The sequence below is a fragment of the Schistocerca cancellata genome, chromosome 1, assembly GCF_023864275.1.
Source record: "Schistocerca cancellata isolate TAMUIC-IGC-003103 chromosome 1, iqSchCanc2.1, whole genome shotgun sequence".
Taxonomy (NCBI): Eukaryota; Metazoa; Arthropoda; class Insecta; order Orthoptera; family Acrididae; genus Schistocerca; species Schistocerca cancellata.
The window spans coordinates 1,159,032,522-1,159,057,772 of record NC_064626.1 but is presented as its reverse complement, the minus strand read 5'-3'; the positions used below and the strand labels follow the sequence as shown (position 1 = coordinate 1,159,057,772).

The window sequence follows — 25,251 nt, the reverse complement described above, 5'->3', positions numbered from 1 at the left end:
TTATTATTATTACTGAAATTACTATTGAAGCCTTTGTCTGCCGGTCCATGCCGGCTAGCGTACAGCTGCACAAACAAACTCATCTCCCCTTGTACCAGTTCTAGGGGACTAAATCCAGTTTTTTGTTCGCACCGTTGTTCTTCGTAAAATCGAAAATTTCGCTTGCCAGATTTATGCTCTCTTATTCTGTTGCTGTGCTCTGCCCACAGGTACTATCAGCTCCTCTCCTGCATTGTTTCCCGACTGTGTTCATAGAATGTGTCTCCATCGTCTAATGGCGGCATCTTTTAACACACCGTCCCCCCACACTCCCCTCCCCCCGCTACTGCAGTTACATATCAAAGAAAAAATTATTATTTCAGAATCTTATAATATTTTATGCTATTTATTCGTAACTCACTCACATGACGTTAGAAAAAAACAGTGGAGATGAGAATAAACTTGCGTTGGATCTAGTTACATCAAGACGAAGTATGCCCTGACAGTTTCTTACACGCATTGCTATTGTGTGGCATCGTACAGCCAGAAATATTCATTTCCGACCTCTCTTTCCTTATCTCAAAAATATTCAGCTTATGATCTCGTACCGTCTGTGGAAAAATTAAGGATGAAAGTAACATTCGCATGATGTGTCGCTGCCAAGTAACATGGCTCGATGAAACTTGGACCATACACAGAAAAACGTGCTACAGTATAATGCAGAATGTAACTGAAATAAATACGCAGCGAAACGAAGAGAAATGTCAATTTTATTCAAAGACAATAATTACCCTGAAGTCACTGCGATTTATGATAGTCCCCCGGACGTCACAAACGGTAGGACATGGTTCCTAACAGGGTGCGTTCAAATGGCTCTAAGCACTATGGGACTTAACATCTGAGGTCATCAGTCTCCTAGACTTAGAACTACTTAAACCTAAGGTCATCACACACATGCCCAAGGCAGGATTGGAACCTGCGACCGTAGCAGCAGTGCGGTTCCGGAGTGAAGCGCCTAGAACCGCTCGGCCACAGCGGCCGGAGCAGGGTGTGTGATCACCATGGACGACAATGCGTGCTCTGCAACGAGCTCCCGTGCTGGTCACAGGGTTGGCGAGGACTTCTCGTGGTAGGGCTTTCCATTCCTCCATCGGCGCGGTTGACAACTGCTGGACGATCGATGGTGCATGCGCACCTGCTGCGATACGTCTGCCCAACGCATCCCACAGTACTCGCTGGGATTTAAGTCGAGGGATAGGGCAGGCCAATCCATTCGCCAAAAACCCTCTCGTTCTGTAGCTCCTCGAACAGCGCTTTCCATGCGGTCGCGCATTGTCATTCATAAACATGTAATATGGTCTAATGAACCGCTGAGGAGACGCACATGGAGCAGGAGTGCTGTGTCACAATAACGCTGACCATCAAAGATTTGGAGGTCAGTATGTTCACACAACTATATGCCTCACCACACCATAACACGCGAACCACTAAAACGATCGTGTTCGACAGTGTGCCTGGGTGCATTACGCGTCTCCGCCATTTACCATTTGAGGATACATCCAGAATCACTACTCAGACTGAATCTGCTCTCATCTGACAGCACATGAGTCCGCAGCTCGTGGTCGTGCGGTAGCGTTCTCGCTTCCCGCACCCGGGTTCCCGTGTTCGATTCCCAGCGGGGTCAGGGATTTTCTCTGCCTCGTGATGACTGGGTGTTGTGTGATGTCCTTAGGTTAGTTTGGTTTAAGTAGCTCTAAGTTCTAGGGGACTGATGACCATAGATGTTAAGTCCCATAGTGTTCAGAGCCCTTTGAACCATTTGAGAGCACAGGACCCTCAACCCTCGCTGGTCCAGACCTTGTGTCCTTGCCACCATATCAAACGCCGCCGTTAATGTGCAGTTGTTGTGGGTGGGTGCCAAGAGGTGCCGTATTAAAACTCGGCGACAACTTTCCAAATGATTTATTTGCTTCCACTACAGCGCTCCGTTCACCTCGGTCTGTGTCACAGGGCCCTGCAACGCTAAGGAAGTACCCCAGTGGTCTGTGCAACGCAATGCTGTGTCGTGCCGGCCTTGTACGCCAGCTGCAGAGTTCCGATTACGTCAGGATGACTGTGCCAGCAGCCAACTCAGCAGCCACTACCTTCGTTGTTTCCCCCTCTGCTCCGCCGGGAGCCGTAGGCCGACCCCGCTGCTGCTTCTTCCTCGCTGGCGTAGCTAAGAACGTGGCGGCAACGACCGCCCGCGATCCGGCGTCCGGATCTGCGGCCCTCGCCTCGGAAGACTCTGGCGTGTGTTAGGAGCCGAGACGACTGCCCACGGTAGCGAGCCGAAGATTGGCCCGCCGCTGGCTAGCTGTGGAACCCGTGTCGGCCCTCGAGGCTCGAACCAACGACCCGCCTGTGTACTGGGACGCTGGCGTCCTGTCTGTTGCTGCGTGTAGTCCAGCGGTGTGATACGCCCCGGCGTCAGGAGAGCTGCCACACTTGAATGACTCTCGTTAGAAAACAACACCTATTTATACTCGGGTGCACGCATCTGTTTTTTCCAATTACCTGACGTCCGCAGCTCGTGGTCGTGCGGTAGCGTTCTCGCTTCCCACGCCCGGGTTCCCAGGTTCGATTCCCGGCGGGGTCAGGGATTTTCTCTGCCTCGTGATGACTGGGTGTTGTGTGCTGTCCTTAGGTTAGTTAGGTTTAGGTAGTTCTAAGTTCTCAGGGACTGATGACCATAGATGTTAAGTCCCATAGTGCTCAGAGCCATTTGAAACAATTACCAGACTATGACACATACCAACTAATAAGACAACAAGACACTTTTCAAACTCTTAATAAATTAGCAGATGAGGTATCACGAAAAGTGCTAAAGGAATACCCGAGGGAAATAAATTAACATGAATTAAAGTAAAGATGGAGATATACTAAATACCAAACACGCGCCCTACTCCTATACCGCCGGCGCGTGGATAGGCCGACTTCCTAGTAGTCTGGAATCCGCCACGTGCGGGACTAGGGGGATTGGGGAACAATATCACTGACAAAACAAAGCACCCGAACTGACTTAGGTTAGAACTAGTTAGTAGGACCTAGATTAGGAAATTAGTGTTAGGAACCTGCAGCGAATAACATCTTGGCCTGCCCAGTGTCAGGGGCACGCCCATAAGGGTTAGCTCGATGGGCAAGGCAATAAAGTAGGTTTATATAGATATATATCTGACACAATTGTAACGCTGCAGTCAGTAGAGTTAGTTAAGATCTTATATACTAAATACCATTCCTTGCAAGAATTTAGCTGCCCATTGTAATTAGTTATAGCTGTAGCTCACAATCAATTAATTACAATTAGGTGCAATTGATATTTAAACAAACTAAGACCCACTAATCATATAAGGAAGTGGGTTATGCTGTATAATTATTATTGTTGTTGAAATAAAGAATTTTTTTTTCAAAAAAAAGCGCTTTGCTTCGTGTCACGTATGCATAACAGTTAGGTTGGCCTGTGGCCCTCTTCTGCATGTGACTTGCGTCATGGAAACTGCTGTGCGCGCTGTCTCCGGCAGTTCTTCACCCCTGTGGCCTCTATTTGCCTTCGAAACTGCTGGTATGCGTAACTTACTGCAATCTGGCCTGCATCTGGCTGTAACTAGTGCTCCGAATATCGCACAAAATTAACTTTCCCTACCCTGAGCGGTGGTGCTGCTACATGGGTGTCAACGGAACACAACGTACTACACTCCTGGAAATTGAAATAAGAACACCGTGAATTCATTGTCCCAGGAAGGGGAAACTTTATTGACACATTCCTGGGGTCAGATACATCACATGATCACACTGACAGAACCACAGGCACATAGACACAGGCAACAGAGCATGCACAATGTCGGCACTAGTACAGTGTATATCCACCTTTCGCAGCAATGCAGGCTGCTATTCTCCCATGGAGACGATCGTAGAGATGCTGGATGTAGTCCTGTGGAACGGCTTGCCATGCCATTTCCACCTGGCGCCTCAGTTGGATCAGCGTTCGTGCTGGACGTGCAGACCGCGTGAGACGACGCTTCATCCAGTCCCAAACATGCTCAATGGGGGACAGATACGGAGATCTTGCTGGCCAGGGTAGTTGACTTACACCTTCCAGAGCACGTTGGGTGGCACGGGATACATGCGGACGTGCATTGTCCTGTTGGAACAGCAAGTTCCCTTGCCGGTCTAGGAATGGTAGAACGATGGGTTCGATGACGGTTTGGATGTACCGTGCACTATTCAGTGTCCCCTCGACGATCACCAGTGGTGTACGGCCAGTGTAGGAGATCGCTCCCCACACCATGATGCCGGGTGTTGGCCCTGTGTGCCTCGGTCGTATGCAGTCCTGATTGTGGCGCTCACCTGCACGGCGCCAAACACGCATACGACCATCATTGGCACCAAGGCAGAAGCGACTCTCATCGCTGAAGACGACACGTCTCCATTCGTCCCTCCATTCACGCCTGTCGCGACACCACTGGAGGCGGGCTGCACGGTGTTGGGGCGTGAGCGGAAGACGGCCTAACGGTGTGCGGGACCGTAGCCCAGCTTCATGGAGACGGTTGCGAATGGTCCTCGCCGATACCCCAGGAGCAACAGTGTCCCTAATTTGCTGGGAAGTGGCGGTGCGGTCCCCTACGGCACTGCGTAGGATCCTACGGTCTTGGCGTGCATCCGTGCGTCGCTGCGGTCCGGTCCCAGGTCGACGGGCACGTGCACCTTCCGCCGACCACTGGCGACAACATCGATGTACTGTGGAGACCTCACGCCCCACGTGTTGAGCAATTCTGCGGTACGTCCACCCGGCCTCCCGCATGCCCACTATACGCCCTCGCTCAAAGTCCGTCAACTGCACATACGGTTCACGTCCACGCTGTCGCGGCATGCTACCAGTGTTAAAGACTGCGATGAAGCTCCGTATGCCACGGCAAACTGGCTGACACTGACGGCGGCGGTGCACAAATGCTGCGTAGCTAGCGCCATTCGACGGCCAACACCGCGGTTCCTGGTGTGTCCGCTGTGCCGTGCGTGTGATCATTGCTTGTACAGCCCTCTCGCAGTGTCCGGAGCAAGTATGGTGGGTCTGACACACCGGTGTCAATGTGTTCTTTTTTCCATTTCCAGGAGTGTATTAGCCGCGTGAACAGACCGTCCCAGTGCTGTCGCCGTGCCATTGAGCATGAGACTCCGTGCCTTGCAGTCCTTAAATGTGACTGTAATTGCACCCGCTGTTTGACGTCGGTGCCTGTTGCATAATTCAGAGGTGATCTGCTGCTACAGTTGACTGTAGTTGACCACCTCCTCCTCTCCTTCGGTAGCGGTGTCTGTGGTTCGAAACGCTCCCCCATGCACGTGGAGGAATGCTGTGAGCAATACAAAACTGCTGGCCTACATTCATCACTCTTCATCCTCCTTCTATTTTCCCGATCATTCCTCCCCGTGAGACATCATCCAAATGTTGTCCACAGGAGATGTTGACACCTCCACAGTGCACAGTAACTGTTTGTTCATTGACACCCACTGGCTTTTCTACATCTACATCTACACAGATACTCTGCAAGCCACCGCAAGGTGCGTGGCGGAGAGTACCCTGCACCGCTGCTACTTATTTCCCCTCCTGTTCCATTCGCAAATAGAGCGAGGGAAAAACGACTGTCTTGTACGCCTCTGTACGAGCCCTAATTTCTCGTATCTTGTCTTCGTGGTCCTTACGCGTGAAGTATGTTGGCGGGAGCAGAATCGTCCGGCAGTCAGCTTCAAACGCCGGTTCTCTAAATTTTCTCAACAGTTTTTCTCGAAAAAGAACGCCGTCTTCCCTCCAGGGATTCCCATTTGAGTTCCCGAAGCATCTCCGTAACTCTTACGTGTTGTTCCAACCAACCGGAAACAAGTCTAGCAGCCCTCCTCTGAATTGCTTCGATGTCTTACTTCAACCCGACCTGGTACGGATCCCAAACACTCAAGCATTGCTCAAGAACGGGTCGCACCAGTGTGCTATATGCGGTTTCCTTTACATGTGAACCACTTTTTCCTGAAATTCTCCCAATAATGCGAAGTCGATCATTTACCTTCCCAATCACAGTTTTCACATGCTCGTTCCACCTCATATCGCTTTGCAACGATATTTAAACGACCTGTCTGTGTCAAGCTGAAGACTAGTAATACTGTATTCGAACGTTACAGGTTCGTTCTTTCTACTCACACGCATTAACTTACATTTTTCCTCATTTAGGGCTAGCTGCCATTCATAACACCAACTGGGAATCGTGTCTAAGTCGTCTTGTATCTTCCTACAGTCACTCAACTTCGACACCTTATCGCACACCACGGCATCATGAGCAAACAACCACACACTCCTCCCCCCCCTGCCCCCCCCCCCCCCCCCAACGGGTATAGTGAACAACAGCGGTCCCATCACATTTCGCTGGGGAACTCCAGACGATACCCTTGTCTCTGACGAATACTCGCCGTCGAGGACAACATACTCCGTCTACAGGCCACGAGTGGCCTACTGGGACCATCCGACCGCCATGTCATCCTTAGTGGAGGATGCAGATAGGAGGGGCGTGGGGTCAGCACACCGCTCTCCCGGTCGTGATGATGGTATTCTTGACCGAAGCCGCTACTCTCCGGTCGAGTAGCTCCTCAATTGGCATCACGAGGCTGAGTGCACCCCGAAAAATGGCAACAGCGCATGGCAGCCTGGATGGTCACCCATCCAAATGCCGACCACGCCCTACAGCGCTTAACTTCGGTGATATCACGGGAACCGGTGTATCCACTGCGGCAAGGCCGTTGCCGAGGAAAACATACTGGGTTATATTACTTAATAAGTCTTCGAGCCACTCACATGTCAGTGAACTTATTCCGTATGCTCGTACCTTCGTTAACAGCCTTCAATGGGGCACTGTGTCAAATGTTTTCCGGAAATCCAGAAATATGGAATCTGCCTGTTGCCCTTCATCCATTGTTTGGAGTATATACGTGAGAAAAGGGCAAGCTGAGTTTCGCACGAGCGATGCTTTCTAAAACCATGGTGGTTCGTGCACATACGCTGCTTAGCCTCAAGAAAGTTTATCATATTCGAACTGACAATGTGTTCAAGCATTCTGCAGTAAAGAGAAGTTAGGGATATTGGTCTGTAATTTTGCGGGTCCGTTCTTTTACCCTTCTTATATACAAGAGTCACCTTGAATGAATTTTCGCTCTGCAGCGGAGTGTGCGCTGATATGAAACTTCCTGGCAGATTAAAACTGTATGCCGGACCGAGACTCGAACTCGGGACCTTTGCCTTTCGCGGGCAAGTGCTCTACCAACTGAGCTACCCAAGCACGACTCACGCCTCGTCCTCACAGCTGTACTTCTACCAGTACCTCGTGTCCTACCTTCCAAACTTAACAGAAGCTCTCCTGCGAACCTTGCAGAACTAGCACTCCTGAAAGAAAGGATATTGCGGAGACATGGCTTAGCCACAGCCTGGGGGATATTTCCAGAATGAGATTTTCACTCTGAAGCGGAGTGTGCGCTCATATGAAACTTACTGGCAGATTAAAACTGTGTGCCGGACCGAGACTCGAACTCGGGACCTTTGCCTTTCGCGGCAAGTGCTCTACCAGTGACAAGAGTCACCTTGCGCTTTTTTCGAGTAGCTTGGGGCTTTGTGCTGGGTGAGAGATTCACGATAAATGCAAGCTAGGTAAGGGGCCATTGAAGTGGGATTCCATCCGGACCTTGTGATTTATTTGTTTTCAAATCTTTAAGTGGCTTTCCTACGCCAGGTATGCTTATTTCTATGTCGTCCGTACGGCAGTTTGTCCCTTCCACTGCCTCGTGTGACGGAGCCAGCCCGATTCGTTCCAGTAGTCCCGCTAACCTGACGCAGTGTGAAGTTGGCTTTCTCTGCACGACAGGGAGATCTCAAGGAAAATGTTCTCCCGCATTCATTCTTTTCCACCCAGTAGTTAAGATGTTAGGTTACTTTATCTTCAAGTTTTTCAGAGCAGTGTAAGTTTCAATCTAAGGGCTTGGTGCACTGTGTATTACATACAGCGTAAACCACTGAACAGACTTAACCAATCTCGCACAAGTTTTCCGCGCTGGCCGTGAAGCGCTCTATAAGGCGGCCGATGTTCCCAGCACAGGGAACAAGTTCGGCGGTCGCCATTCTAATGGAATGACGTCCGCAGCGTGGCGCAGCTGCGGAAACTTTGCCGTCGATATTCGATTTGAAAGTCGCATAAATAATAAATGTGCCCTCCTCGTGGCGGCTGAGAGCTGGAGCGGCTGCTGGCCTCCGTTTAAATTCATGCGTCTGTCAGCGAAGCAATTCGACAGAGGCGCGGAAGAAGGCCGGAGCAGCCGAGTGTTAACGGCAACTTGCGCCCCGATAACGTTTCTGCCTGACGGGCGACGAAATTATATTACAAGGGGTCAATGAATGACACGCCGTTAAAAGCAATTCTTCCTACTTGTCAAAAAGACAAAACAAATTTTTGTTACCTGTTACAAAATGATTAATAGATTCTCTCTGGCCTCTTATCGTAAGTGGAATATGTGGTGTCACTGCCAGACACCACACTTTCTAGGTGGTAGCCTTTAAATCGGCCGCGGTCCGTTAGTATATGTCGGACCCGCGTGTCCCCACTATCAGTGATTGCAGACCGAGCGCCGCCACACGGCAGGTCTAGTCAAGACTCTCTAGCACTCGCCCCAGTTGTACAGCCGACTTTGCTAGCGATGGTTCACTGTCTACATACGCTCTCATTTGCCGAGACGACAGTTTAGCATAGCCTTCAGCTACGTCATTTGCTACGACCTAGCAAGGCGCCATATTCAGTTGCTATTGAGATTGATATTGTGAATCATGTACCTTCAAGCGTGACGTTCATCATTAATGGATTGAAGTTAAGTATGAAACTAATTACATCCACTTTCTGAATTCTCATTCCTTGTCATGTTCCAGACCTCACGTCAGTATAGTTCTTCCCTCCTCACGCCAGCCTGCGTGAGCTAAAACGCCTGCATTTCGGCCTCCTCTAGTAACACGGTGTTGACTCTTCTGCCAACACAACAGAATATATTACAAACAAAGGCCGAATAAAGAAATTAAGAGAGGAAAGACCGCTGGATCTGACGAGATGTTTGTACGATTTCTTATAGATTAACCGTAAGAACTTTTTCCCCCTCCCCCCTAGCAACAGGTTGCTGGAGCAACGAAGCTTTCCAAGCTATTAGCAAAAGGAGCAGATTATTCCGTTTTCAAAAAGGATTTTCGGAGAGAATTACTTGACTGTACATCTACAGGATGCTTATAAGTAAACTTCTGCTGCTTCAGAGAGCTCCATTAAAAATGAGTAGTCGTAAGATAACGAAACGTTGTGGAAACACTTTTAAAGAGATGCGGTGGAAAAATAACAAATGAATCACTGAAAGAGATACATTTTAATTTCCGCATAAGATGGTAACATTTGTTGGATCGGTACCATGTTTACGTTCCAGGCTACAAACGTTGCTCAGTGTGACGACCACCTGCATCCACGACCCCTTGGAACCGCACTAGGGATTGCTCTACTACTGCACGAAATGTCTCAGGTGGGATGTCGTCTATCTCCTTCGATACGCTCATCTTCAACCTCCAGCATGTTAGTATCCCCTTGATAAACCCTATCCTTCACGTAACCCCAGAGCCAGAACGCGTATGCGTTCAAATATTGAGACCTAGATAGCCACGCATTTTGGAACGATCAGCCAAGGACTTGTTTACTCCAAATGTTATACAGAGTAACCGAGTCACCACGTGGACCGTGCGTCGGTACTCATTAAGAGCAGCGACATTATTGCTGTTGTTTTTATAAAACAGTTTTACCACTACAGCCCTACTGACCTTGTCTACATCAACATCCATACTCGGCAAGCTACTTGATGGTGTGTGGCGGATGGTACCTTGAGTACCTCTATCGGTTCTCCCTTCTATTCCAGTCTCGTATTTTTCGTGGAAAGAAGGATTGTCTGTACGCTTCTGTGTGGGCTCTAATCTCTCTGATTTTATCCTCATGGTCTCTTCGCCAGATATATGTAGGAGCGAGCAAAATACTGTTTGACTCCTCGGTGAAGGTATGTTCTCGAAACTTCAACAAAAGCCCGTACCGGGCTACTGAGCGTCTCTCTTGCAAATTCTTCCACTGGAGTTTATCTATCATCTCCGTAACGCTTTCGCGATTACTAAATGAGCCTGTAACGAAGCGCGCTGCTCTCCGTTGGGTCTTCTCTATCACTTCTATCAACCCTACCTGGTACGGATCCCACACCGGTGACCAGTATTCAAACAGTCGGCGAACAAGTGTACTGTAACCTACTTCCTTTGTTTTCGGATTACATTTCTTTAGGATTATACCAATGAATCTCAGTCTGCCATCTGGCTAACCGACGATTAATTTTATATGATCATTCCATTTTAAATTACTCCTAATGCCTACTCCAAGATAATTTATGGAATTAACTGCTTCCAGTTGCCGACCTGCTATATTGGAGGTAAATGATAAAGGCTCTTCCTTTCTATGTATTCGCAGCACATTACACTTGTCTACATTGAGATTCAATTGCCATTCCCTGCACCATGCGTCAATTCGTTGCAGATCCTCCTGCATTTCAGTACAATTTTCCATTGTTACAACCTCTCGATATACTACAGCATCATCCGCAAAAAGCCTCAGTGAACTTCCGATGTTATCCACAAAGTCATTTATATATATTGTGAATAGCAACGGTCTTACGTCACTCCCCTGCGGCAGACCTAAGTCACCGTACCAGTACGGGCGCCTAACGGAAGGTCTTGATGCTGACAATGTTAACGACGCATATCCTGTAGTGCACAGTGTGAACATCGTTCTTGTAAAGTTGGGTATCCACGCGGTAAGTAGACTACTGTTCAGAAAAAAAACAAGAACACCGAGAACGAGATAGGATGTTCATATTCACAGGACATGTACATTGGTATTTTCTGCAGAAATTATTAGGAGTCGCTCGGGGTAGCCGCGCGGTCGCGGGTGTCTTGTCACGGTCCGCGCGGCTCCCCCCGTCGGAGATTCGAGTCCTCCCTCGGACATGGAAGTGTGAGTTGTCTTTAGCGTAAGTTAGTTTAAGTTAGATTAAGTAGTAGTGTGTAAGCCTAGGGACCGATGACCTCAGCAGTTTGGTCCCATAGGACCTTACCACAAATTTCCCAATTTTCCAATTATTAGCATTTCAGTCACCTCAATTCAGCATGCGTCCTGTTGCCTAGTAGACATGGGATCGGGCATGGTCCCTGATAGCTTGTTCCATGCGTGATGGCATCGACGCGTATGAGGCGCGATGGCGTTCTATGGTATAGCCATTCACGCTACATTCACCTGGTTCCAAAGTTCATCTGTGGTGGTTGGCATTGGTTAGTTAGGTTTCACCATATTCCACACAACTTCAACTGGCGACAAGGCTGGTGAACTGCCGGGCTAGAGCAAAAGGCTGACATCCTGCGACACCAAGAAGGGATGTGTTCGTGCAGCAACGTGTGGTCGTGCATTGTGTTGTTGAAAAATGGCATCTGGGATGTTCTGCAGAAAGTGTATGGCTACGGGTCGCAGGCTGTCAGTCAGGTATGTCACACTGTTCACAGTGTCCTGGAAAGGCAGCAGTTGTGATTTGCGGTTGCACCCAATAGCACCCCGCACCATGCGACCTCCAGTTGGCCCTGTGTGTCTTGTGTGAATGCAGTCACTGTGATGCCGCTCCTCCTGTCTGAGGCGAAACAAAATGCGACCATCATTTCAGAAACACAGAACTTGGATTCGCCCAAAACACTATCTGAGGCCATTCCTGCCCCCAGTGATGTCGTTCCATACACCATTACCGCCTAGCATGTTTTTGCACATTCGTCTAGGGTAGGCGGAGAAGTGGACGACGCGCAAGTTACCGATGCCGTAATAAACGGTGACGAACTATCACCCCTGATAGTGTACGATGTATTACACTGTTCCACTGTTGCTCCAGAGCCGAGGAGGATGCAGATCTGTCCTGCAATGCCATTCTGATGGGGTGTCGATCTTCCCTGGAGCTGGTGTGGGTGGTGCGGCCTGGCCATCTCGACGCGTTCTACGGCCTTCCGTGAGCTGTTCTGCACACACCTTTAGCACTTCCGAAACACTTCGTCCCACACGAGCTGAAATTTCTCGGATGGATGCATCGCATTCTCTCTCATGCCAATAATGCGTCTTCTTTCAAACTCAGTGATCTGACGTTACGGTTCGCGCATGCGTCTGCAAGGCATCCTGCACCTCTGTTGACATCACACTGGTTCATTACCTTCGGTTTATAGCGACAACTCGCTCGGCGATATCGGTGTTGACCTTGAACCCGCTGACCGATATGCTTCTAACGCTGATCATTCCTGCAGAGCGTACTAATGTACATGTGCTGCGAATATGAAAGCCCTATCTCTAGTCGTTCAAGCTGTTATCCTTTTTCTGAACGTGAGTGTAGTTTCCCATCTAAAAGTTTAATTATAGCCACCCCGTATGTCGCTGATGTCAGTCAGTTTTAGAATCTGCATCTATACTCCGCAAGCCACCTAACGGTGTGTGGTAGATGGTACTTTGTATTCCACTGTCGCTTTCCTCTTCTTCTTGCGGCGGCGCGGTTCTTTCCGTCCCTTTACGACGAACCTGCACCTACCTGTGAACATTGTCTTAGCAGATCATCAGTAGGAAAGCCGAGTGAAACCTACTGTACTTCGACGTGAACCAGGCTGCAATTTAAGTCACTAATCTACGTTTCGGGAGAAAGTTTTCACACAAATGAAAGTTTGGAAATTTTGTCCTCAATTAATATATTCTGAAACTTAGGTGAACACGTATCACTGCCAAGCCCGTGCTAGTCTTAACACAGTCACTCATAATCCCTTTCACTCACGTTAGCAAGTTTATAGTGTTGCATTTCCCGAAAAGGTAATAGCTACAAAAATACTGATTGTTTTTGATTGAGAATGCTCGCCAAATATTAAGTCTGTCGGTACCAAATGCAGTCACAGTTTTTAGCCATCGACTTGCTCTATACGCCACGCGGAATATATATCTTTTCTCGTCACAAAATTCACCTAAAGATTCCGAAAATTCTACACGCCCATCGGAATCATTATGGCGTCACTTTTCCACAGCTTTGAAGTATAAAACAGTGCTAGATCCAGCAACTTATCATTTCCATCGGAACTACTACTACACACGTCCAAACTGTTTCATGGCTAGGCTCCCACTCTTCTCTAGAATACTCTAAGTCTTCTCTACCAGCAGAGAAAGGCGCGCGAAGAATATTGCTTTACCATTGGTCAGTGTACTCAACAGCCAATAGCAAAACAACATTCTCCCGCGTCAGTCCGCGCTTTTCATCAATAACCAATCGCAAAATAGTAAACCAAACGACTGCAGTTTTTACCGACGTAATTATCTAATATGCTGAAGTTTTGCTTGTGCATAAAGTTATTTACTATTGTTATTTATACCCGAATTAACTTTCCGTTTACCATAAACTTACTTTACAAATCTATTCTACAAAAATCCCTTTTGTCCATATCCATACTTCTTCGAAATGTTCCCACATTAAATCCAACTACATAACTCTTTAAACAATTATCTTCATATTAACCTTAAACCACACTCACGCATCATTCATACTTCTAAAACACATTTATAACTTTTTACTTACACAAAAAGACGTAATAACACTTTATGAAAATTCTAGAATAGTTAATGAAAAACATTCCATTACTTTAGTGCGCTGTAGTGGGCACAATCGAAACTAAATCAGTCCCCTATCCAATATTGTCCTCTATCGGCTGATACATAAACTACGTGCGCGTCCAGTCTCGCGTCACCATCTGTCACTATCCAGCTCTGAGACACATCTCCCACTTAACCGCTTCCAAGGCAGGATCGGTATACGGTGCTACGCTTCATTCTGTTTCAATCGCGAGCGGTTCGCATATCCGTACAGCATAATCGAACAGCAAGTGATCGTTGAACATCTTGTTTAGGCGGTGGTCAACAGCATGTACGAATTTTACGAAATGCATACGACTGTGCTGTCTGTGATAGTGATATTTATCCTGCTACCGGTTTCGGTCTTAAACCATCTTCAACGCCAGAAAAATTATCGTAGATGTATCACATGTCACACATACTTTGGCATACGTTACTATTGAAAACCATAATTGCCAACAGAAATGAAAAATTGTAGCAAGATTACAATATGATGGCCCATTGACCACTGAAAATGGTTTAAGGGGAGGTCTACTATCTTTGGCCCGAAAAAAGCATGTTCTTTGAGAATTCTTTTTCTGGGATGTGTCATAGATATCAATGTCTAATTTGGTCAAAATGCTTATTGATATTTCCTCTACAAACTGGAATTTTTTCGACCGGAAATGTCGAAAAGCAAAGGCGGAAGTGCCGTCGGAACGAAACAAAATTTCGATGTAGAACTCCACGCTTGGTATGTCACAGGTCAGCTGGCTCGTCTGAAATCGAAATTGAGTTGACATTAGCGAAGTATAGAAGATTCTTTAGGAGTTGTACCTCACTTAAATTATCTGGTCCATAGCAAACAAAATGGCAGCCATTTGAAGAAAAATAAGGTTTTTTTCATCGATTTTTCGACTTCATCGGCCAAGTAAAGATATTTATAGTTGATGGATCGGAATAAAAGTAGTACAACTCCTAGACAATTTCGTTAGCTTCGTCGGAAACAAAGAATCATGCCAATCGGGTCAGTAGATTTGAAGTTACCATACCGCCCGATAAAAAAGACGTCAGTTTGAGAAAAACGCGTTTGAATTTTTGACTACGTCCATAAACTACTCCTTCCTCTTCCTGATAGAGGGCGTTCTGCTCGATCTGGGCCATCCTGTGCTGCTTCAGAGCCGCTCGTACGGCCGGTGACAAGCGGTTTTCGGCCGCTTGAATCCGGTCGTCGTCCGAATGCTTGGCGAACTGCGTTGAATACAGTCCCAGGGTGACGTTCATCGTTGTCATGGTCTACAGAATTGCTGAATACCTTTCTTTGAAGCTGCTCACTGCCAGGAAAGTCGCAATCTCCACAGTCTTCGCATCAGAAGCAAATGCTTGGGAGCTAACTTCCAAACACATGCGTTCAAACTTTCATTTTAATTTTGTTTGTTTCCTCCCAAGCACCGGTACAATAACTCGTCCTCTGAAAGAAAAAAAAACACTGGTGCGTGAAAAAGGTTGATTTCAGGCAGGTGCATTTTTTTGTTCAACCGCGAATAACAAACATTTCCGTTCCGTATTCGAAAAAACCGTTTCAGGGGTGGATTCTAAACACTTTTATGGATCCAAAAATGCAATTTTAAAAAAATCGATTTTTTGAACCAAAAGATAGTAAACCAGTAGCAGAATAAATAGCATTATCACAGACAGCACAGTGTTATACATTTTGACTAATTTCATTGCTGGTACGTTCAACGGGGAAAAGTACGCACATATCTTAACAGAGAATGTTAACAGTTAGTAGAAAATGTGCCCTTGAAAACTCGTCAAATGATGTGTTTTCAAGGTAATGGAAATGCGGCTCATAATTCTTCAGTAGCAAAAGATACGTGAAACCGCTTGTTTCCAGATCGATGGGTGGCAAAAGGTATTTCTGTTGAGAAGTATCCAGCACGATCGTTTCGCCTAACACTATTAGACTTGATTTTTTCCTTTGTGGTGGACCGCAGTCGTGTAAAACTTTTTGAAAGAAATTTCCGCCATTCGACTGTAAATTACTGTTCATTTACAGCAGTTAAAGTTACAGCAATCAGTCGGAATGATTTTTATTGCATATCTAGATTTCGGTCACTGTGTGGCCATCTTCAGTGCAGTAAATGTAGTAATAATTAAAAACACTTGTATACGCACATAGTTCCAACTGGACTATTCATGTCAAGAGATAGAGTTCACATAATTGCGACTGGATGTTGTGCCCTTACTTACCTGAAATAAATACAGTCGCTTGACACAACTGTTTCCCTATGGAATCAAATCTGATTAATGTTTACTTATTTTACGCAATCTTCATTTCGGCTTTATCGTCACACGCTATCTTAAACACCTAAATGAAACGTCATCGCCTGCCTAGCATACATGTGGTCTTATTAACTAGTCGTCATATTAAGGAATTGAGTACATGTGAGAGACACAAAATAAGTCTGACATTGTGTACAGCAAATAAACAGTGGCAAACTGCAATGCGTATCTGATAACCAATACATGACAATGGTTGATGAATGGACATGATGAAAGAGGGTCACAGCGCTGTATTGATCACGTGCATCAGTTGTGCTCATTGACATCCGAAGAATTGTTGCAGTTTGTTGGACGTAAAAAAAAAAAATAATTGTCCCACATAATGCTGGCTGAAAGACTTCCCAGAGATCTAATATATTCTTTAATATGAAAGATGTGTAAACCACTGTAATCAAAGCACGATACTGTGGCGACACAAGTTCCTTTGCAGAGTATCAAATCAACGGTCGCAACAAACCAGCACAAAAATTTCATGTTCTGTGTATTTTTACTATACAGCGTGTAACCTCCCCCTCACTTACCGACCTTAATGACAGTGAAAAATGAAACCGCGTGTACCTAATGGGAGTTTTGGAAAAGCAATCGTCACCGAAGTTAATCTGTCGGTAAAGAGGGAGGAAAGAGTTACATCTAAATGAAAGGAAAAGTGCTAATGAAACTGGTGGAAATTAATTTTGAAAAGGGGTAAAGTTAATAAAGAAAGTAAATGTGCAGCCGTTACATTAACAATTAACTAGCGGTAATTAGGTATTTGAGATTTGGGGGAAATCACGGTCGCCAGTCCTAAGGACAATTACTATAGTAACTGAAAAAGAAAGGTTATTACACATATAATTAGCACTAGAAGCGTGGCAACTGAAGGTTGACACGTGTAGTGTGAAAACTGAAAGTTTGTCAGAAGTAATAAATTTCGCTACACACTGACTTAATTTAGCAAAAGAATTAATAAAACAGGAAAATCGAAAGTTAATTTAGTGACTGAAGTTAATAGTGAGCTTTCTTTCTGAAGCACATCGAAATTCAGTAAAATACGGTTAGTCTTAGACTACCTCAACAATCATTTCAAAAGCTACTTGAATCTACGCAATTTAGAAATAAGAGATTTAACTTTGAACTTGAATTAAATGATTCTGAACAATTAACAATAGTAAGATTTAGTACGTACCAAGCTGAACTGCAGTCACAGGTAAGCTAAAATACGGTAACAAAGCTCGCACTCTTAATTCGTGCTTGTGTAATCTGAATATTGTAGCCAGCTATTAATGCCATAATTGAACTTTGAAATTAAAGCAGTGAAAACGAGTTAGCTATATTACTTTAATGCTGGCGTTTGAATTTCAACGACACTCGGGTTCATTTCGGAAAAGGAAGGGACTCTGCTTGGTAATGCAATTGGGACAATGAGCAACAAAAGTTCATGCTAAGTTGCTGTAATTATAGTGACGAAAATGGAACAGTTTGAAAATGCTGAGGTCTGCCATACAGTTCTAGAACTTTACGTGCGTCCAGTCTTCCTTGTTGGTTGATTGAAGGTTTGAAGCCGTCGGTCGAGGAGGTGGCGACAGTCACTCATTGTCGGCCGTCGCTGTTGCAGAAGCTGGATGTTGGCGCGCCTTCTTCTCGACACGGTCACCAGACGAAACGGGCTCTTGATGTGCGCTAGTTAATGTTTCCCGTCCGCAACACCATGTCAGAAACTATCATCGCAAGTCGATCGCAATTACATGCTGCCAAACCCCGAAAGCGCGGCAACTCGCGGGAGCGTCACACAACACACCTGCTCCACTCGCTACTCCCGCCACACTCCTGCTCAGCCCGCGCTCCACGCGGCAGAGTTCACACTACCATAGATCCTACACACTTTGATTCTTCACACGACCTATCGACGTAATCGTTCGATAGCAGTCTTCCCTAGGCAAGACCCAGCGTAAAAATACAAATAATATTTACGAAACAAACCAATTATACATCGACATAAATGTATAAATATATATATACAAACAGTAAAACAATTACAATATACAAAGAGACAGAAATGTCATACCTTGAGGTAACAAAGCAAGGAAAAAAAAATAGTACAATAGATGGAAATAGGAGGCTATGCATTTCCGGCGTTACACGTGCCCCACATTGTCTGAGGATGTTCGTGTAACGTAAACAGACTCAGAAAATGTCCCAAAAAAGAAACAGCGGAAATGCATACGCTCAAAACATCAAAAAAATTTAGCATTCGTCTAATTAATCATAAACCAATTTTTATACAATAATAATTGAGTGGAGATACTCCTAATCTTATTCCACTCTGTCATCTTGCACAAAGTAAAACAGGTTGACAACATATCAAAATTCATAAAAAACATAGAAAATGGTTTAGCTATTCCAAAATCATTAAAATTCGTAACACTATAAGAAATGGAATACTATTTGCAAAATTAATCAGAGTACATGGTCATAAAAAACAGGTATATCAAAATACGCAAACTAATGATTAATTACATAGAATACACATTTTTATGTAACCTTTTCATAATTAATTTTCTCGTCATGTCCAATTAACGCTAAACAAGAAAATAAAATACAGCAGATCGAAAAAAACATAAATATTGACAGCAGAATTCTTTCACATCAGCTGTCCGGGAAGAAAAGCAACTCCACATTCCGTACTCACGAGTACAAAGAATGCCGACAGCGGTACAAGAGCCGACAGCGACACAAGAGCCGACAGCGGCTCAGCCTTGCCAGTATTGTTGCGCCCGTCTGTGCGGCACGCTTGATCTCACTCGCCCTTGTAACGGCGTTTCCAGAACGTCCGTTTCACTGAATTCTTTCGGAAAAACTCACTCCCGAGTAATCTCAAGGAGTCCATAAACACTATCACAGTGGATAACTCAACACTGTCCATCATCACACGCATGTACTAGCCTGAAACTTAAAACAGCGTCTAAGTACATCGGCAATGACTAATAAAAACACACATTCATGAAATATTACAGAAAGTTACAAAATCATATTTACATTCCTTAATCTACTGTGACTCAGCTGAAAACTTAAACTAGCAGCTTGGATTTTTCAGATGATTACTAATCAGTTACTCTTAAATCATTTAGTCAAAATTAATTACTTATTAATTACAACTTCTTTAATGACCTCTAGGTCAGGCAAAAGCATCGTAACATGGCACATCCTTAAATCTTACACTCTATATTTACATACTGTACAAGTTACCCATTGTGTGTTATTAATCGATCCTAGGTTGGTACAATTTCAAGTCTACAATATTCCGTTTACCTAATCGTTTTCCAGAGCTTGGATACTCTAAGCAATAAGCATTTGTGTGAGGTATACCAATGACTTTATATGGTCCATTATAAACAAACTTAAATTTAGAGATTTCATTGTCTATCTTGCTCGATTTCTCATGAGCTTTTACAAGTACTAAGTCTCCGATTGCAAACTTAGCAAAACGCGCTTTAGCGTCATGACGACGTATGCGAGCATCGGCTTTTAGCTTCATTACTTCCCGCAAACGATCTTTTTTCACACCAATACTAATGTCAATCCGTGGAGGGAATTTGATTATCTCTTCCACTAAACTTTCTACACTATTGTCAATGCCGAGATTCCTCACATTACAGTAGTTCAAATTCATACCTACGTCAGTAGCATCCGGCCAGTTAACAATGTGTATAGGCTGGTATTGCCTGTGCACACCGTCTCCTGCCTCGTCAAAACTAACTACTATTGTTTTATCTTGTGACGTACATGTCAAAGTTTTGCTTTCGCAATTAATCACTGCACGGTACTTTAACAGCCAATCTAACCCGATAATTACTTCCGTAGTCAAGTCTGGCACGACGACAAACTCTTGTTCAAATCGTGCCCCACATATCTCGAAGTGGACAAAAATCTGTTTTGTGACCGGTTTACTGGCCTTCCCAGTAGCACCGATAATTTTCACTCCTGTTACTGGCATAACTACGATGCCAGGTCTGTCTTTCAGTAACTCAAATGTTTTCCCAGATATAGCACTCAATTCTGCACCAGTGTCAATCAACACGTTTAGTTGTAGGTCGTGCATATTAACAGACACTACTATCTGTCTACACTTGTCCTCGACTGATTCTTTATTTTCCCACAGTAAATCCTCGTCTATATCCAGGTCATTCCAGAAAAAACCATCCGGCTTTGATCCTAAATCCGGCTTATCTGGCGGCTTTTTCAGCCTCTGTTCACATACAGTTTTAATTTCAACACGTTTGTCCTGAGGCTTAGTCTGTAGCTTCACCTCCAATACCGAAACCTTTTCCTTTAACTCGTCAACTATTGAGTGTCGCTTTGCTATCAATTTACTAATTGTCACCTTCGTTGATTCATCTTTGGCCAGATTGATCTCATCTGCCAATCTACCTGGAGGAATGTGCCCAGTAGTATCTGCAATTACTTCCTCTGGATCTGCGCAACCCCCACTGCTATCGTCCGACCGTATAACGTCAGACCTAACCTCATACACGCTGTAATCTACGTGCTTTTCTACCAATCGTGTCCGGCTGCCACTAAAATTCTCGTAATCTTTCTCCTTAATACTTTCACAATGTTTAAACTGGAGGTTTGCGTCGGATGGGTCGGCTACTTCTACCACTACAACTTTCGGTAAGGCCTGCCGGTTAGGGCCAGAACTTTCCGTTACTACTTCAACATTCAACCCTTGCGGGAAGAAACACGACGAATCTTGCTCGTGCTCCCCCTTAACATCAACTATTTCTAGTAAAGTCTGCCGATTAGGGCCAGAACTTTCTATCATTTCACAAACACTATCTTCCTGCGGGACGAGACGCGGAAAATCCTGCACGCGCTCCCCATAAACGCTTCTCCCATACAGACCCCTATAATCTCTTAGTTCGTCGTATAAGCGACCGAACTGCCTTAACCAGACCTCATCCCTCTCTGCATCCCTTCGCTCGATGACGGACGTTTTATCCGACATCTGATCTTCTCTCAACACTTGTGAATCATTATTAAACTCAATCTCCAGTTCCGCTGTGGGTATTACAGCTGCCACTTTATGATCGATTTCCGGAACACTAGTTAAATTGTTCTCACTGACAGCGAATGTATTTTCTACTGCCGTGTATACAGCTGATCTACTACTTGTGGGCGCACTCTTTTCTCTTAACACTGGCACACACTCCCGCCGTTGATTATTCCATACGGAATTTTCATAACGGCGACACCTGGGTTTTCTCTTGTTATTGGGCCTACAAAATTTCTCCACGCCCGCTCGGCCCCTCACCGGCGCGGCTAATGGTTTCCCTGTCTCGTCCCAGCAGATACGCTCCCCGGATGCTGCTGAGGCGGCTGATCACACCCTCTAGCGTTATTACTATTCTGTGAAGCCCGTATCACGTTAGTATGATACTGGTTTCTGTCATTCCTGTTATTATTTGCATTGTACCGATTGTTATTACGGTCCGAACCATTATTGTTATTGCTGCGGTATGCATTATTCCCATGGTTATCGTTGTTATGGTTGGGGTGGTACCCGTTGTTGTTACCACGGCCTCTACCACTGTCGCGATTATTGCGCCAATTGTCCTCGTCCTCAACTCTTTCCAGGAAATCATTGATTGTCCTGTAATTGCTTCCTACGTAGCGTTTTGTATCATCTGGAAGCTTCTTGTAGAGTTCCCAGACTATTTCGGATTCCGTGCGGCGATCACGCAAATATTCCAACTTGCGGATCCAGCCCTCACAAAAGTCCCTCATCGAACCGCGCGAATTCGCATCGAAAGGCCTCGATACGACAAATTCGCGCCAGACAATTTGCTGTTTTTGCTCTGACCAGTATTCAGCCAGAAACAAATTTTTAAACTCGTCAAAAGTCAGGTTCGTAATATTGAGGTTTAAGCCCCAACGCTTGGCATCACCAGCCAGCACATCAATAACCGCATTAATTTTTCTCTCATTAGTCCATGATCTGGGTAAAACTCTTTCACAATTTTTAATGAAATCCGTCGCGTGTATACCGCCTTTTTTCAAGGGGTCGAACCGCTCCTCTTTCGTCAACAATTCCGAACTATGTGCACAGATTGGCACATAGCTCTGTTTTTCGTCAAGTTTCTTTTCTAATTCCGACACTCTCGTAATTACTTGGCAAGTGGTTGTCGCAAGCGTTTCCACTTCCCTCTTTTTCTCTTCGCAGGTATTAGCCTGCTCCCTCACTTTAGTGTCTACTTCGGACACTAAAGCCTTTAGAGTTTCCACCTTCTGTTGATCCTCTTTTTTCACTAATTGAATTTGTTCCGTCACCTTATTCTCGATGATCGGAGCAACTGCTTCCCCTACACTTTTCTCGATTCTGCTAATTTCGGAATTAAAACGAGTATTTATGCTCGCAATTTCCGCCTGAACGCTTACCATTTCCTGTTTAAGATTACCGATTTCGGTATTAATCACAACATCTTCTTTAATTTTATCAACTTTTGTGTTAACAACTCCAACATTGTTGTTAACAACGTTAATAGCTTTGTTCTGATTGTCTAGCATCCGTTCAATTTTTTCAGACTGAGCTTCTTGCTTGGCAGCCTGAGCTTCTTGCTTGGCAGACAGAGCTTTAATTTCTGCCGATTGACTCTTGATTTCGTTAATCAAAACATTCAATAAATCAGTTAAATTCCCGGAAACTACCGATTTTACTTCCGTAGCGGCTTCCTCTTTAATTGTCCCCCCGTATTCGTCATCAAGGGATTCAGACTTGATTTTCACTTCCGATTCCGAAACATTTTCTAAAGTTTGGAATTCCATTTCTGCTCTTTGTTGCGTTTCGCGGTCGCGTCTTTCATGCTAGCCGCCTGCCCCTGAACAATGGGTACCGCGGTGCGCGTTTCCCACTGTTCGACCGATTGTTCCGTATCCAAGTCTACCAAATTTTGGTAATTGTTGCCTTCACTCATTTTAATAATTTTCAATATAAATGACAAATCTCAAATATAATTAGGATTACTCCCACTACTTATTCTCACCGACGTAACGGCCTGTACATAACCAATACTTTGTTACGAGATTTGCACAATGCAAAATTCGTGTCCAGAACAACCTCAAATCTGAACAAAGTGTCCTGTCACGGTCGCCACGTGTAACCTCCCCCTCACTTACCGACCTTAATGACAGTGAAAAATGAAACTGCATGTACCTAATGGGAGTTTTGGAAAAGCAATCGTCACCGAAGTTAATCTGTCGGTAAAGAGGGAGGAAAGAGTTACATCTAAATGAAAGGAAAAGTGCTAATGAAACTGGTGGAAATTAATTTTGAAAAGGGGTAAAGTTAATAAAGAAAGTAAATGTGCAGCCGTTACGTTAACAATTAACTAGCGGTAATTAGGTATTTGAGATTTGGGGGAAATCACGGTCGCCAGTCCTAAGGACAATTACTATAGTAACTGAAAAAGAAAGGTTATTACACATATAATTAGCACTAGAAGCGTGGCAACTGAAGGTTGACACGTGTAGTGTGAAAACTGAAAGTTTGTCAGAAGTAATAAATTTCGCTACACTCTGACTTAATTTAGCAAAAGAATTAATAAAACAGGAAAATCGAAAGTTAATTTAGTGACTGAAGTTAATAGTGAGCTTTCTTTCTGAAGCACATCGAAATTCAGTAAAATACGGTTAGTCTTGGACTACCTCAACAATCATTTCAAAAGCTACTTGAATCTACGCAATTTAGAAATAAGAGATTTAACTTTGAACTTGAATTAAATGATTCTGAACAATTAACAATAGTAAGATTTAGTACGTACCAAGCTGAACTGCAGTCACAGGTAAGCTAAAATACGGTAACAAAGCTCGCACTCTTAATTCGTGCTTGTGTAATCTGAATATTGTAGCCAGCTATTAATGCCATAATTGAACTTTGAAATTAAAGCAGTGAAAACGAGTTAGCTATATTACTTTAATGCTGGCGTTTGAATTTCAACGACACTCGGGTTCATTTCGGAAAAGGAAGGGACTCTGCTTGGTAATGCAATTGGGACAATGAGCAACAAAAGTTCATGCTAAGTTGCTGTAATTATAGTGACGAAAATGGAACAGTTTGAAAATGCTGAGGTCTGCCATACAGTTCTAGAACTTTACGTGCGTCCAGTCTTCCTTGTTGGTTGATTGAAGGTTTGAAGCCGTCGGTCGAGGAGGTGGCGACAGTCACTCATTGTCGGCCGTCGCTGTTGCAGAAGCTGGATGTTGGCGCGCCTTCTTCTCGACACGGTCACCAGACGAAACGGGCTCTTGATGTGCGCTAGTTAATGTTTCCCGTCCGCGACACCATGTCAGAAACTATCATCGCAAGTCGATCGCAATTACATGCTGCCAAACCCCGAAAGCGCGGCAACTCGCGGGAGCGTCACACAACACACCTGCTCCACTCGCTACTCCCGCCACACTCCTTCTGCTCAGCCCGCGCTCCACGCGGCAGAGTTCACACTACCAAAGATCCTACACACTTTGATTCTTCACACGACCTATCGACGTAATCGTTCGATAGCAGTCTTCCCTAGGCAAGACCCAGCGTAAAAATACAAATAATATTTACGAAACAAACCAATTATACATCGACATAAATGTATAAATATATATATACAAACAGTAAAACAATTACAATATACAAAGAGACAGAAATGTCATATCTTGAGGTAACAAAGCAAGGAAAAAAAATAGTACAATAGATGGAAATAGGAGGCTATGCATTTCCGGCGTTACAAGCGTGCGACGGGTATAAGTGCTGATATTGTTATTGGTCACTGAGGACAGTGTACTGAACAACATTACTTCAGTATCTGCTTCACCTGCAGACTAATAATTATAGCTATTAGAAGTTGCATGTTTTTAGTTTAGTTAGTACTTCCAAGTACATGTGGCAAGAGCAAGCAAGCCAATAATGCTTATTTTCCCCTGAGCAGTAGGTCAGGTGTTGAAGTGTGGACGCGTGGACGCAAAACGGTTAGTCTATACTGACAGGCGTAGTCCACTTAGTGGTGCAGCTATGACCAAGCAGAAAACATCAGGCAGTAAATTATGTGACGTGTTTGTGGGAAGACCGTTAGATGCAGAGAAAAAACATAAATACACTGTTGCGTGTGCATAT

General features: G+C 44.8%; 1 protein-coding gene and 1 non-coding gene across 2 annotated transcripts in view; one reads left to right on the top strand and one right to left on the bottom strand.

Moving 5' to 3' along the window:
• The window catches only part of LOC126137422 (tubby-related protein 4), a 554,251-nt gene that overhangs the window by 353,390 nt on the left and 175,610 nt on the right, over window positions 1–25,251 (top strand). The gene's annotated exons all lie outside the window — the stretch shown is intronic.
• Window positions 7,261–7,335, bottom strand: Trnas-cga (transfer RNA serine (anticodon CGA)). The gene has a single exon. It is a non-coding gene; the product is annotated as a tRNA-Ser (tRNA).